This window comes from Pinus tabuliformis, chromosome 5_2 (genome assembly GCF_031772625.1).
Source record: "Pinus tabuliformis cultivar Carrire ecotype Pingquan chromosome 5_2, CPIR1, whole genome shotgun sequence".
Taxonomy (NCBI): Eukaryota; Viridiplantae; Streptophyta; class Pinopsida; order Pinales; family Pinaceae; genus Pinus; species Pinus tabuliformis.
Genome location: NC_142306.1, coordinates 2,456,659 through 2,473,471, shown reverse-complemented (window position 1 = coordinate 2,473,471; position 16,813 = coordinate 2,456,659). Strand labels below are relative to the sequence as shown.

At 37.3% G+C, this 16,813-nt stretch overlaps 1 pseudogene; it reads left to right on the top strand.

The window, feature by feature from the left end:
* The first annotated feature begins 3,123 nt into the window (after positions 1-3,123).
* LOC149157210 (adenosylhomocysteinase-like) lies at positions 3,124-8,367 on the top strand (annotated as a pseudogene).
* Positions 8,368-16,813: the final 8,446 nt, after the last annotated feature.

Sequence of the window (16,813 nt, the reverse complement as noted above, 5' to 3'; positions counted from 1 at the left end):
GGTTTCTGAAATAGGGCCTAGAAGTGCAGTGTTGAACCAAGGGGTTAGGAATAGTTTGCGGAGTGCCAGTGAGGGATGACCCAAGGAAAGGATAGGCTCTGGTGTCTATCTATTGCCCCTTCGAAGCAATCCAAGAAGCTTGGGAGTGTTGAGAAATATAAGCAATTGAAACCCACTAAGAAAAGTTCAAATTCAGGGACAAAGCACTAGAAGGATTTAAACAATTGCAATGTTAAATCAATTTCAAGTAAGAGGCAAGAGGATCGAATAATTGTACTGTGAATCCTCAATCTGGGGGAAGTTTTACCAATTCTATTAGGAAGATGCCAATTTCACTTCACGAGCTCCATTATACTGCCAATAGGGCACAATATGCGAATCTAAAGAAAAAAGCCTTTTTTTCCTTATAAACAAGGATTTTTGCCTTATAGACAAGGTCTTCTTGGGTATTTGGGCTTCATGTCTAAAGGTTCTCCCCAAAATGTGGATCTGGAGTAGAGCACAGTGCCCATTCTTAGTAATGAATGGTTTGTGCCTATTTTCTTTTGTATTTTCCATATTGAAAATTTCTTTCCAAGTCTTTTTATGTTTTCATTTATGTGCGGGCCATTTAGGACCAGTGGATTATTATTTCTTTAAAATATGGGAATTAGGCCACATAGAATAAGGTAACATTCGACCTACAATATTCATTTCAGGTGCTGCTACTAGATAGACAATGTGTGGAGCTTGGTTAAAATGAGGACTACTGAAGATCCTGCTGCTAGAACAGTGGGGAAGTTGTCAAAATCTATCATTTTTAAGAAATTCAGAGGTAATGATGTGTAGTGTGTTGAAAGATAAAACTTGTGAAGGAAATATGGGAGAGAAATCAAAGCTACTGATTGGTAGAATGAGATTTCCATTCATTGGAGAAACTCTCGAAAATATTTCTCCACTCAAGACCTTTGATGGTGGTCCCTTCCTTCAAAAAAGAATTTCAAGGTATCAAATTTAGTTCTCTGTAGTTCTGCATTGTTGCACCCATATTAGTTTTTTTCTTTTTCAATTTATTTATTCATGTTGCTGTGCATTTGAGATATAATGAAAATATTTCTTGGGTATTGAATTAATGAACATGTATGGAAACATATTCAAAATCCACATATTTGGGAATCCTACCATCATAATGGCTAGTGTAGTGTAGTGTAGTGACTATAGTTTGCAATAAAATTAGCTATCCATCCTTACTTCCTTGGAGGCATGTGTTGTGACTTTATATCCCAACTTCATTGGAGACCTACATTGTGACTTCATATATTGCACATTTGTAGTAGAGGAAAGTAATCATAAGAAGAAGGAGAAGGTTATTAATGTGGAATGGACTCCCAACGTAGGGATACTGCATTGTAGTAGTAAGACTTGCAATTCTTATGAGCATCACATAGGTAACAACCAAAACCAAAAGAGGGCCCACAAAGCATGACACCAAAAGCACTTAGTGATGTTAATGGAAGAGTGAAGGAGGATGCTATAACATTAGGGACCTGCACTCCAAACGAATGGAATTGCATCTAAGTGTCTTAATGAAAAATAGTGCAAATCTAGATGTATGATTTAGATCTCCTGCCCTTGTCCTTCTTGCACTTGTGGCGGGGCGGAGGCTAATTCAATTTAGCAAAAGCTTTGCAAAGTCACAATTGCTTTTTCTGTGAGAAAGGATTGTGCAAAGCTAAATGTAGGATCTAGATCTAATGCAATTTCCCTAGCTGCTTATGTGAAGGGAGATAGCTACTTCGATTAGAAATATCTCTATAGCATCAAAATTCATTTTCCTCTAGAAAAGATTGTGGGGAACTAGATGTAGGATCTAGATCTGATGCACTTGATCTACTTGCTTATTTGGTATTTGCAGGAGAGAAGGCTATTTGATTCAGAGAAGGCTCCTTGATTTTGCAACGGCTCTGCAGGATCACAAGTGCATCCAATATCAGTTTTTGGAAAAAGAAAATAAAAATTAAAGAGTTAAAACTATACACCCAATAGAGGGATGCAAGCGAGTCTGCTTCTGGCTAAAGCCTAGAATTGGGAAGCAAGTATGGGAGGAAAAAATCATAAACCCAATACAGAGAATGGAGAAATGTATAATGAAAACACACCTCAACATGAAAAAGACCAGTATTAGAGCTAATAACATAAACCCAATACAGAGAACAGAAAACACTTATGCAGAAAGCATGCCTAAAGACCAGTATTGGAGAGCTAAAAGCATAGACCCAAATGAAAAAATATACCTAAAGGCTTGTAGTGAAGCTAAAACCATAAACCCAACACAGAATGGCACAGAAATCACAACAACAACACCAGAAAGGCATCTAGGAAGGCCAAGGGGAAGTCTTGGCAAGGAACCCAAGAAGGCTTAAACATAAAAATTTTATGCAAATTTCCACGGTATCATACAGGGGAGGGAGTTTCCTAGTCTAATCTCAAGTAGAAAAAACATGTGGAATTGTCCAACTAACAGCTAGGAAGTAGCAGAGACTGTTAATAATAATCATAAAGTGGACCTTAAAACTATGAAAAGGAAAAGTAGGTAGAAGGTGGTGCACAAGGAGCCGATGTAGTTTAGCCATTAAACTATTTGCAAGCTTATTATTATTATTTTATTTGGGGTATATACCCATTATAAAATTTCTTCATAAGATTAATCTACTTATTTATAAACTTTCTTCATAGGATTAATCTGCTTATTTATTTATAGGAAGCTAGGCAAGAGGAAACTCGCGTGTTTTGTGTATATGGAATACCTGGCGTTGGAAAGATGGCATTGCTAAAACAGGTCTACAATTTCTGGAAACCTTTCCAAAGTTGGATTAAAGATGTGATTTGGCTCACAACCTCTCGAACCTATGAAATTTCAGACTTACACAGTCAGATTGTTGAGACAATCAATTTAGACCTTTCAGGCTTTTCTAGTCATAATACCTGGAAGATGATATTCTCTCAAACACTTTTCATAGAAAATTTCTTTTGATATTAGATAATGTGTGGACTCCGCTAGACCTGTTGGAAGAGTTAGGTGTAGAGGAAGGTTGTCATCATAGCATAGTTTTATTCTCTACATGCAACAAAGATTTGGCATTAATGGAGGTGTACAAGACACTAGAATTGGAGCCCTTGTCTATGGAAGAAGGTCGGGAATTGTTTGAGAGAGTAGCTTTCAAAGGCAGTGATGTTTCGGAGGAGTTAAAGGAGTGTGCTCAAAATATTGCAGACAAGTGCGAAGGTTTTCCCTTAGCCATAACTATATTGGCTAAATCAATGATTGGGAAAACAAGTCTAGATGAGTGGAATAATTATGTATCTCTGATAAAAAGTGAGGATCCTTTTTTTCGAGATATTCATCCCCATGTTCATAAAGATCTGTATCTGCCACTAAAATGGAGCTATGGCGATTTGTCCAATTCAAGCTTGCAAAATTGTTTTCTCTACTATGCCATGAAGATGAAGAAATTGATGTGGATATCTTGATGAGAATGTGGATTGCTGAAGGCCTTGTCAAGAGCAGATAGGCTACCTATTCAATGGACATGGTCACTGTGCATAGCTACTCAAGGCATCTTATAGATCATGGTTTGTTCGTTGATAAGAAACTCATTGGAAATGTTAAAAAACCAGAGAATGTGTGGAAACCGAAGCACATAAGAGTGTCGCATGTTATTCTTTACAGATGCACAAAGTTGGGATTGCAAGAGAATATTTCTACGCTGGAATCAAATTGAAGATCTGCCAAATGATTTCGGTGGCTCAAAAGTTGTAAGTTTAAACTTGTCCAAAAATCCATTATCTGGTCATGTTCCACAAAGCTTTTTCCGTGGCCTCACATATGTGCAGGTCCTTGATCTCTCCAACATTGGTATGGTGTCAGTGCCAACATCTCTTAGTCAACTCACATGTCTGGATTTTCTCTCATTGAGTCATACTCACATTTGCGATTTCCCTCCAGCCATATGCAATCTTCCACGTCTTCAATTTTTAGATCTTTCCTTCTGCTATATAAGATCTCTGCCTCCCGCCATATGCAATCTTTCAAGGCTTAAAGATCTTGACCTAGTGGGCTTAGAAAACTTGGTGATTCACTATAGATATCTCAGCTCACTTCACTGAAAAAGATACAGTTGCATTCCAAAAGTTCAAAGCCTTTAAAGGATCTCACTCGTCTAACAGAGCTCACTCTAACTATAATTCCAAGGACTGAAGAGAATGAAATAGGTATGGATTTAGGAACCTTGTTGGAAATTAGGCACTTATCCTTGGAGTATAACGCACATCTTCCGCAAGAGTTGAGCATGCATCTTCCCCGCAGTATGCAAAATATGCAGAAACCACAAACTCTTAGGTTGATCAGCTACAAGGGAGTAAACTTACCAGACTAGATTTGTGAGTTTCAGTGACTACAGAGAACATAATTGTTTGGGTGTGATCAAATGGTAGAACTTCCTTCATTGGAGACATTACCAAAGTTAAAGTTTCTCAAAGTAAAAGCGTGCACACAGGTGAGGGACCTCACAGAAAGGCCAAATGGATTTCCAATGCTAGAGAGGGTGGATTTGGTATCCATGTCCTACTTACAAAGTATGGTGGGGTCATTCACTACCCTTCGTGTCCTTAAGATTAAGGATTTCCCAATGTTGAGGAGGTTAGGTATGGACATGCAGAGCTTAGGGAATTTAACGATATTAATGGGGGAACATGATTGGTGGGAACAAAAAATTTGGGACGATTATGGAATGACAAGAGCATGCCTAGAACAAATATTTAGAGTTTTGTGAACCTCTAATATTGTGATGTTTTATTTGTCTTTAGAGCTTTGCTAATATTGTGATGTTTTATTTGTATTTACATCTTTGTGAACTAGTAATATTATTAGTGTTTTATTTGTATTTAGACCTCTATCACCACGTAATATTATGGTGATGTTTCATTTGTATTTAGAGCTTTGTGAACTCGTAATATTATTGTAATGTTTTATTTGTATTTAGAACTCTGAGAATGGGTAATATTATTGTGATGTTTGAAGTGGTAATATTATTGTGATGTTTTATTTGTATCTAAAGCTTTTTGAACTGGTAATATTTTTGAGATGATTTATTTGTATCTAAAGCTAAGTTCTGAACTGATAATATTCTTGTGATGTTTTATTACTGGACTATGCAAATTTTGGCTTGAGTGGGTGCAAAATTCTTGGCATGTGTCACTTTGTTGATGCCCAACCATGTATACACTGAGAATCGAACTTGGGTTAGTTCGGGTAGACTCACATCAAGCTTCTGCTAGACCACAACCCAACCTACATAAACTAAAGCACACTTAATCGAGGTCATGCCTATTGTTATTGAAATTGATGTTGCCTGAAGATTGAAGCTAAACTTATATGGGAAGTGGTGGACATATCTAGTTTAACTGGAATTTTATTCAAATATTATAGATCCAAATAAGCTCATGTCTTTCATTGTTCCAAGCTTTTAGTTGAGTGAATTTTCCACGCAACCTCCTCCTGCCATAAAATCATAATGCACTTGTTATTTAGGATTCATCCTTTTGCTTCATTGCTTCTGTATTGTGCTATCTTTCTACTTGTAAAATGTATGAATTGCATTAAAGAATAACCTCCCTTACAATTAACAAGGATTTTTTGGGGCTCCATTGTAGATAGTAATAGAATTTATATGCTCTTGATTTTTTAGGTCAAACATGCCATCGTTTCACTACCAGAGAGGTTTGGTGTGCCTCAGTGCGCTGTAAGATACTCTGAATTTTGCATTATGAATGTCAAATTAGAATAGTTATTTGGAAATTTTCTTTTTACATTTGAAGTTTCTATAATCTCTCATAGGAAAACTAAGTTTGCAAAGCCTGCATTTATGTTTTTATATATTCTTTGATATTTGGTAGAATTTCTTTCTATTTTTTAAACATAGATTAAAAACATTCCAACTTGTTTTCTTGTATGGCCATTAGTAGAAACCCTCCTATCTTGACATCAACTCTTGCAAGTACCCCTTTAATTACAAATGATAGGCCTTGAAACTTTCTTGGGTGTTAAGAATATTACCATCAAGCCTCAGACTAATAGGTGGGTGTTCCCTGACACCAACAGTGGCATCATTGTTCTTGCAGAGGGATGTCTGATGAACTTGGGTTGTGCAACTGGCCACCCAAGTTTTGTCATGTCTTGCTCCTTTACAAACCAGGTAAATATTTCTAATGCCCTGCAACCATTTCTTGTACATACTAGATTGCTCATGCATACCAATCCCTTGATTATATTGTTGCGTATGATCCATTTCTATTTTCCAGAAATCCCCATTCCCTATACCTAGCCTTGTTACATTAAAACTCATGCAACATATGGTGGAGTGGGTCATGCATGTCATAGTAGTGTCCAATTTCACCAATTAATGTCATAGCCATGCTCTCTGTGCTTTTTCATAAACATTATGTTGTTTTTTAATAGATGTTTTTAGTTGGGCATGGTGGGGATGTTGAGATCTCACCCAGAGTTTTTGAAATGGGATCTTGCTTATATGTTGTTTTTTGGATTTGGATTCTTGCCTCATTTCTTTTTTTCTTGCTATTTTTTAATAGATGTTTTCAGGTAGATGCGTGATTTTTGAGATTTGGTCAGGGTGCTTTGAAGTAGGATCTTGTTTAGGTGTTGTGGTTTGGATTTGAAATTTGTTTTCATTTCTTTTTGAACTCACACTTTTCTTGTGGGTTTGTTGTTGTTTAGATCTTGTCAGGGTGTTTGAGATGTGGAATCTTGATTAGTTGTTGTGTTTTTGGTTCTAACAATGAGTTTTGTGTTTGTTTTAAAGTAGTTAGGATCTCATCATCAAACTGTTATACATATTTATAGTATAATATGGTAAATTTCAGACCGTTATTTATCAGTTTTGATAGTATTATCTTTTATCTGTTTAGAGCATTAGGAAGTATCTTAATCTTAATGCTAATCTTAATCATGCAATACCAGCTTCTTGATGTTGGATCTGATATGGCCTTGGGGGCATTTTGGTCTCATTCATGATGTTATGAGTTGCACTGCTCTTGTTAGTTGCCTTGATTCTTCGGTATCATTGAGATCACATCATGATGCTTTTGGTATAGTTAGCTTGCATTGCATTACATTTTAGGATTCACTAGTTTCCACTACATTAAAAAAAATCAATTTTCAGGGTGTTGAATCAATGTGAGTTCACGGTGGGTGTAGAAGCATCTTCGTATTTAAAATCAAGGACCTTTACATATATTCAATTATCTGGCTATGATGGGTTAATATTAGCTAAGGTTTTGAAAGTTGATTGGACTTGTATTGAAGTTTTGAATTATTGTGAAATTATAGATCCAAGGCCAGATTTCTCAGATCTTTTTTTTCTTCAAAATTTTTCTATTTGAGATGCAGTTTGTGTTGATTTTGATTCTCTTTCTTCTTTTGCAGTTTGAAAACTTGTATGGATGTATGCACTCTCTCCCATATTGTCTTATGAGAGCCACATATGTCATGATTGCTGGTAAGGTTGCTGTTGTTTGTGGGTTTGGAGATGTTGGCAAGGGTTGTGCTACAGCCTTGAAAGTCGTTGGAGCTAGGGTCATTGTTACAGAGATTGATCCTATCTGTGCCCTGCAAGCACTTATGGAAGGCCTTCTTGTCCTCACCCTTGAGGATGTAGTTAGCACTACTGATATATTTGTGACAACCACTGGCAACAAGGGCAACATCATTGTAGATCACATGAGGAAAATGAAGAACAATGCCATTGTTTGTAACATTGGTCACTTTGACAACGAGATTGATATGCAAGGCCTTGAAACTTTCCATTGTGTTAAGAAGATTACCATCAAGCCTCAAATAGATAGGTGGGTGTTCCCTGACACCAATAGTGGCATCATTGTCTTGCAGAGGGACGTCTAATGAACTTGGGTTGTGCAATTGGCCACCCAAGTTTTGTCATGCCTTTCTCCTTTACAAACCAGATAAATATTTCCAATACCTTGCAACCATTTCTTGTACATACTAGATTGATTAGGCATACCAATCCGTTGATTATATTGTTGCGTATGATCCATTGCTACATAGGTGTATGTTCCATAAATGGTGAATAATCTCTACCTTTTGCTGCAAGTCATTGCTCAATTAGAGCTCTGGAATGAGAAGAAATCTAGAAGTATGAGAAGAAGGTCTATGTGTTGCCTAAGCATCTAGATGAGAAGGTGGCTACTCTGCCCTTGCTCAAGTTGGGTGCCAAGATAACAAAGCTTTCTCCTAATCAGGCAGAGTATATCAATGTGCCTATTGAGGGACCTTACAAGCCTTCTCACTACTAATACTGAAAAGATCTAACATTTGGGATGGCTTGTTGGACGAGTAGCAAATGTCCTCGATGTTTGCAAATAAAAGAAGTTGTAGCATTTATTTTTAGCAACTCCATTGTTTTAAGGGACCTTAAAGGCCTCTCCTCACTACATACAAAAAACATGACATTTTGGGTGAGACTTGCTCGGTGAGTATCAAGTAGCAATGCTCCTTGACATTTAAAGATCTGGCCTCTCTTTGTCAGCATCTCCATTGTCTCGGTATAATTATAATAAAATTTTGCTATTGCTTGTATGCGTGGCTGCTGAATTTCTTGCAGCATCACATCAAGCATCTGTTTTTAAGGAAGCATGGGCTTGCAACACCCAAAAACCAAAAACCCATGCACCTTTCTCGGGACCTACTTGTATGCTAAGTCTTACAGTTATGTTTTTAATAAATCATTTTACATACTCTTGTTGTTTTTTGTGCAGTTATAATCCTACTCCTTGTCTTAAAAGTTACTCTGATATTGAGCTCATATTAGCCATGGATTTGCTTCTCCATGCTTCATATCATACTGTTGATTTCTCTATCATGTACCTTATGGTGAGAATTTTGTGTAAGCCATCTAGCCAATAAAGCAATCCATCCAGCCAGCCATTCAGCCAGCCATCCTCTACAGCCATCCCAGCCAGACCAGCCGTACCATCCCCCATCCACCCCAGCTAGTCCATCCATCCCATCCAGCCCGTACAGCCACTCCTTACAGCAAGTAAGCGATCCCATCTGACCAAGCAAGTAGTTACGGGATTATCACTGGGACACGTCACTCGTGCTGCTATTGCGCTGGTTACCTCGTGAAACACCAGCGCGTGGAACCTTTAGCCAACCAAATAGACCAAAGCATACTCATATGGACTGTACAGTTGGTCAAGTCAAGCTAGTAATGACCTAACCCAAGCCACCTTACCTCCCTACCTGAACTGATTTCAACGAACCATACAAGCCATACATCCAAGCTAGTTAACCCCATACCCCCCTATCCATCTCACTAGACCTACTACCAATAGATATTATCCCTACCTACCTCACCCAATCAACCAAACATACACTTAGTTACTGGTACAAGGAGAGCTATAGGTACTAGTACTGGTACAGCTATAGGTGTTACAGCCATACTCCAGCTAACTAATATACAATTTTTTTTATCCGGTCACTTCTTGTTTAGAGGCTCGTTCCCCCCCTATAAAGTAGTTGCCATGAACTAAAAAGTGTATATCAGGACGAGGTCGCAGAAGGGAGAGACGGATGAACGTACCAGCTAGAGGATGTGATAGGCACATACTCAAGGCACCTCCTATAGGCATCTCCTATAGGCATCTCCTATAGGCACTATCCATTAAGGCCCCTAAAGTGTATCAACTCATAGAATGGAGGTGCGGCTGCGCCTTCCTGCCATTTGATATAGCAAGTCATAAGGCAAGTCATATTTCCTGGTACAACAGCTTTCCTGGTACAACCCTTCCTTCGGTAACTATCCTTCCTTAGAGTATCCTCCTTATTTCACTAGATATGATCCTCCTTCCTTAGTCCGTGTTCATTTATTTACCTCTTCTATCTGAAAAGAATTGACTCTTTTATGCTCAGGAATAGGTTTTAGATGTGACCAATCATGCCTCACGTTAATATGCCGTGATGCGCAAGATGACGTGAACGGTGAAGCAGTTCATGAGCTGGACCAACACCCTTTCAAAGAATTGACTTAAAGGTAGCTGGGCCCCTAACCTAGTCTGTAGCACACATTTCCCGTCAATTCCCTCTATTCTGCAGCACACATGCCATTCTCATTCCATTCTGTAGCACACATTCTATTCTTGTTCATTCCTTATTCCCATCCTTATTCCACGCACTAACAAATCCTTGCAATCCCCCTATATGGAGCTTCCGAGGGGGAAAAGGCCATAATATTAGGAACCGAGAGCTTAAGAAGGGACATATTAATATGAATGAGGAATCAATGGCTATAAATGTAGTTTTCAGGATTGCCATAACTCTTCACATAATTCTTTAAAGTGTGCTAGCTCAATGGAAGAGTGCCTACCTTACAAGCAGGAGGTTGGTGGTTCAATTCCACTGTGCGCTAACATGAATTAATCAACAATTTTGTAGTTTATTTTTAATTAAATGTTTTATATATCGATTTAATTCAATGGTGAGATATTTCTGGATTCATTGTTTTATATTGTCTCTAGAGAGACAAAAGTGATCTTTAAATAAAAATTTTGTTGTCTCTAGAGAGACAATAGCTAGTATTAAAGACATATTGCCTCTAATCCAAGTGTTGTCTCTAGAGAGGCAAAAATAAAATTGTCTCAAGAGAGACAATAATTCTTGTGTTATATGTTGTCTTTATAGAGATTATTTTTCAAGACAATAATCTTTAAGACAATAATTTTTGAGACACTCGCTTAAAGACAATATTTAAGACAATATACCCAAAAAATGTCTAAAATATTGTCTTAAAACCCCCCATTATGTAGTAGTGAGAGGACAATGAAGTGAAACCCCATGTTAGTTCTAGTTTCCCTTCCTTTTCTAAAGATTGTGAAAAAAGGGCCTACAACCATTGCCTCCATTAACAAATTTAAGGAAATCAAATCAAGGCATTATATGTCAAGAGGAAAAATAAAATACACACGTACAATGTTACATAGTCATCAACTTTCTCCCAATATAAATACATTTTTGTTTTTTGTTTTTCACTAACCAATCAATTTGTGAGAATATGTTCATGTACTAAAGTTTTTTTGTTAATGTGGGAACATGTAGGAGAATCTATAATGCATAATTCATTGAAATGAGATTCATATCTAGTTCATTGAGCATAAATACCTTAGAAAATCAAACGAAATATGTAATTATGGATGGGAAATTGCCAACATCATAATCCTTCATGTATGATGAACTATTGATCACCTTCTAGTTGGTTGTTCCAATTAAAATACAACCATGAAACACATATGGTTGAATCAACACCTTAATTTTTGCATATTTATTTTCAAAAGGAGAATTTAATTTACCAAAGTTAGAGGAACTATCATATACAAAGTTCTTACCTTTGTTTGTGATATGGAATTACTACAAACAAATAGATAGATAGATGTGAATAGAATTACTACAAACAAGTAGATATAATTTTATATTTACATTATAGTTCACCGAACTAACCTAACCATTGAAATTAAATATGAAAATTCATATTACAAAGTTAATAACAAGTATTTTGCTTAATATCCATTTTGAATTCAAGAAATAAAATCACATTTTTATTAATAAATTCACTTAAAAAATGGCCTTCCTTTGGCCAATAAAATAAAAACTATTAATATTTGAATGAGAAAAAAATAACGTTGCATTCTAGTTTTGATTAGATAGATGCTATTTAACTCTTCTTCTTTTTTTAATTTTAAATTATCTTATTTTTAAATTCAAGAAAGATAGTTAATCTTGTACAAGTGATGTGATTTCAATGTTTAATTTATTGCAATGGTTTAGAAAAATAGTTACTATTTTCATGTTTTTCACATTATATGGAATGACAAAACATAAATTACCCATTAGTCCCAATGAAATTATCACTTCCATCATATTATATTTAGAGTCCATTACATGGTATCCATTAAAAATAATTACCACACTATATCAATTCCATCTTTTTTAATGAAAAGGTTGTACAAAGTCCCATGTTATATCTAGTCCTTATTAACTAAAACTATGTCGAGAGTTCCTCTCTATTAAATATTAGTAATTTGTGATTTCCATTAAATATTAGGCTTCTTACCATAGAAGATATATAATTATTATTTTTCTTCATAACTTGTAGGGTTGTGTAGACTAGAATTAAATAGTGCATATGCTAACTACAAGACAGTTTGGTTGTGTAATACCCCTTCATTTCTATAATGATATATATTTTTTTCACACTAAGTTATGTTAGAATGGATGGCAGAAGAGTCATGATTTGTTCGTAAAATAAATAACTTAATATTCTTATGTAATAAGTAATTTTATTAATAAATAAAAATGATTAAAATTACTTGGGAATGAGAGACTTGAGCAAGAGATTCTTGGCAAAGAAAGAAAAACAAAAATCTCATTATAAGATAAGATTGACATAAATAATCCATGATAAGAACTCATAGATAAGATTTAATGGATAGGATATAAAAATCCATTGAATCCCTTAACTACAGAAATATGCTAGGGATGGGTAAGAATAAAACGCCACGGGAGAGAAAAGTGGGGTTTAAAGGAAAAGCGTAGGCAAGTGGAATTTTACAACCATGATACTCTCAAATAAGCTCAAATTTTGACTGGGGCTAGTATATGTACGGTACCAGGTCTCAAGTTATGGCTACAGAGAAGGAAATGGAGAGAATAGAAGTCCTCGAGCAAAAATTTGAGACCTTCGAGGCATCCCTTAACCACAACACTGAAGCATTCGTTAATTTGAAGACGTCTCATGAACCCTTGAGATATGAACCTAGTGTTCATGCACATGTAGAAGGAGAATCCATCCATCAAATTAATTTCCATGGATCTCACCAATCTTCGAGCCACCGAACACCCAAGTTGGACATTTACAAATTTGATGGCTCTAACCCAACAATATGGGTGGCACAAATGGAACAGTATTTCACCCTTAATAATATATGGGATGATGGAACTAAATTACATGTGGGAGCCCTTTACTTGGACCAAGAGATATTTTCGTGGTGGTAGTGGCATCATAAATGTTATCCGTGGAAGCCAACTTGGAACATGTTATCAAAGCCCATATGTGACTGCTTTTATCGGTAATCTCATATTTTGGGTAATCTCACTAAGTGGAGGAAAATAGGTACATCAAGGAACTAAATTACATAATTTGAACAATTGCCCATGAGAACTAATGAACTAGGACATGACCTTTAGTTGGAATGTTTCATGAGTGGCGTGAACTAGCCATCCAGGGACATTTCTAAATGCATCACCTAGATGCTTGGTTGGATGCATGTCACCAGGCCTTAGATGTAGAAGTTGTCTTAAATGACCATTCCAATTATCTACTTTTTGCACAAAGGCATGTCCCACCCTGACTATGGGCCCCACCAAAAAAAATTAAGGATAAAAATGTGTCAAATGTAGAAATGGTTGAAAGAAGGAAACAATGACTCTGCTACTACTGTGAGCATAAGCACTCCCCAAGACATAAATGAAAGGATCCAAAAATCCCTCCAAATTGATGCTACTAAACACAACTCAGTTGATGAAGCTTCATCCACTTAAGTGCTTGAGGAAGAAACGGGTGAACCACAAACCAACCCTGGAAATGATCTCACAACTACTCCAAATGAGCCGATTATATAACTAGATACGTTAGATATAATTTCTTTGCCCCAAACTCTCAAAATCTGAGGTTTTATTAAGCATCGACAAGTAGTGGTGTTTATTGATAGTGGAACCACTCATAACTTTTTCCATAAGAGAGTAATGGAATTTGTTCATTGCTTTGTACAAGTGGTATCTAATGTCCAAGTTCTTATCTCTCATGGAGGGACCATGAAATCTGAAGGACGTTGTGAAAATATTAAGCTTCACATGGGGCATTATCAAATGAAAACCCACATGTTTTCCATTGAAATGGGTGTTTGTGACATTGTTCTTAGCATTGAATGGCTCTTCACATTAGGCCCTATCGTAATGGATTTTTGAGAGATACATGAGATTTAAGTAGAATGTCCATACTCATAAATTAAGTGGACTCCATGCAAGTGTTCCTACTATCATCAACTCGCATTGAATGGAGATGCTTTTAAAAAAGGGTAACCATGGGGTTGTAGCCCAATTTAACGCCATTTAGGCCATTGAATCCACTACTCCTCATATTCTATTTTTTTTGCTAAAGCAAGAGTCGTGCCTTCTATATCATTAAATCAAACAAAATTTCCAATATATATACCAATCCACCAAACTGTGTGGGCTACTGCCAATAAGGAGAATGCCCAACAAAATCGAAGCCTACAAACCCCAACAGAAAACTCTTCCCACTCTTATGAGTACAAAAAATAATTTGCAACAGGAAATCCAAGACACGTGAACTCTCCCCAAACAAAACCGCGCTAGCAAAAACCAAACCTACCGCTTAATCACTATCGTTCATTCCTCTTATCTAATCTGACATTGGAGATACATATCGCATCATGAAGAAGCAAGATAGTTAGCCTCCAGACCCCACCAAACTGCTCACTCAATCTAGGCCGTCGATCTGCCTTGCAAAATTGGATGGCAGAATTGAATATCGCAAGATTGAAGTGATCAACCTTTAGTGTGAGATGAGGGTGGTTTTCAGACCTGACCCTCATCAACTTGTCCAGAGTTGTATGGTATCGCTGCCAAATTTTCGAAACCGCCTTCGACTTGGAAGCGGTGCGATTTCTCCAAAATCACTCTGGAAGTGGTTTTGAATCTCGCCAGTGAAAAATTGAGAAATGATGCCTCCCCATCGGATGCCGTCGATTCTTGCTTTCAACCTCTCTTCTGCCCGGGAAAACCTTGTGCCCGACTCTGGGGAATTTCAGGGAGGTGCTCACCATGGCTACTGAGGCCACCCCTGACCAGTTTTCCACCGAAGTCCTGACTGTCCAAAAAAGTGATACTTGCGGACATCTGCTCATTGAATATTGGCTTCCTCAGTATTTTTCTTATACACTTCTTTGTCCTCTTCCACCTGATGATGGCAAAGTTCTCTTAGTTTGCTATGCAGCATAGCTAGCCAATCCATCGATATTCTGCTATCCTTACAGCTGACACCTTGGTTGGCAAGAATATTCGCCAACTTGTTGGCCTTTCTACGCACATGGATAAATCTGAGAGTATGTAGTCCTTGAAGATGTCCTTGAATTTTATGGAGGACCCGAATTAACCTACAATGTTTTGTGACTTTTTCTGGCCCTGTTCCATTACTAATTCTCTTGGATGCATTGATGACTAACTCTGAATCAGCGTCTATTATCACATTTTGGCAATTGTTCTGTTTCAGAAATTCAAGGCTTTGCTCCAATGCCATTAATTCTGCCATGTTGTTGGCTGCTTTTCCTAAATGACCATGGAAGTGGTAGATAATGTTTCCTGTATCATCCCTAAGAAATCCTCCATAGCCTGCCATTCTCGGGTTACCTTTTGAAGCTCCATCAATGTTATACTTCAAAATACCTTCCTGGGGAGGATTCCAGAAATCTTTAACCTTTTCCCTCATAGTTGTTTTCGTGTCTAGTCCTTGTGGAATTAGCCCCTGCATGCCTAACTGCCTGATCATTGTTAACTCTACTTCTAAGCGATGATTTTTGGGGAGATCCCTTACTGTAGTACTAACTGTTTCCTTAAGCTATTTTAAGATCTGCTCCAACATGATTTGATAGGAATTCTTCTCTTTTTTGAAGATTCTTTTATTTCTTTCTTTCCACATATTCCAAATAATGAAGCTTGGCAAAAGAGCCCAGGTAGTAAGAACTTCATAATCCGAAAAATTATTCCTCCAATTGTTGACGGTATTTGTGATACTTTCTTTGTCTCTATCAGACTGTTTAAAGATGGTGGCAAAAAAATCCCATAACTTGGAGGTGAAAATGCAGCTATTGAGAAGATGTTCAATGGTCTCCTCTTGGGCTTCACAAAGCTGACATCTAGAGGGTCCCGGCATACCCCTTTTTCTAATATTATCCCAGGTTAAGATTTTTATTTGAAGAACTAGCCACATAATGAGTTTGATCTTCATCCAGCCCTTATGCCTCCATAGCTTCTGCCAAGTACTATCCGAAGCTTGGGAATCCAGCCCAACAGGAATACCTTTTGCTTCCTTAATATTAAAGTTGCCCTCTTTGTTGTTACCCCATCTTAGTTGATCCTGCCCTCTAGTAACTAAAATAATTCTCTGATCCAACATCTTCTTAAGGGTCTCTGCACTACTATTGAGGGTTTTTTTCCTCTCTGCCATCTAGTTTCCTCTAGGTTCTCCATTTTCCTGTATTGTGAGAATGCTCCCAAAGGTCTTTTACCTTTACTAATCCTCGGTTGTCTGTCTCATGTTTGAGGCCCAAAAATTCCTCTCTCAATAGTGTTGGTTCTTGTTGCCATTTGTCCTCCCAGAATAGTGCCAAATCTCAGTCTCTAATTTCCCAGAAACAATTTTTTTGAACAACTCCTCTGTTCTCCCAGGCCTTGTTCCATATGGGAGAGCCCTTCATGTTTCTAGACATTCTTATGATATCAGAAGAAGGCCAAGAGCTAGCATATTTTTCCTTCCATATGCTAGCCCATTGAGCCTTAGGGTCCTTAACCCACTACCACCAAAGTTTGTCCCTCAGAACCTTATCCAGGATCTCTCGATCATCCAATCCAAGGCCTCCTTGGTTCTTGGGTTTACAGATCTTTTCC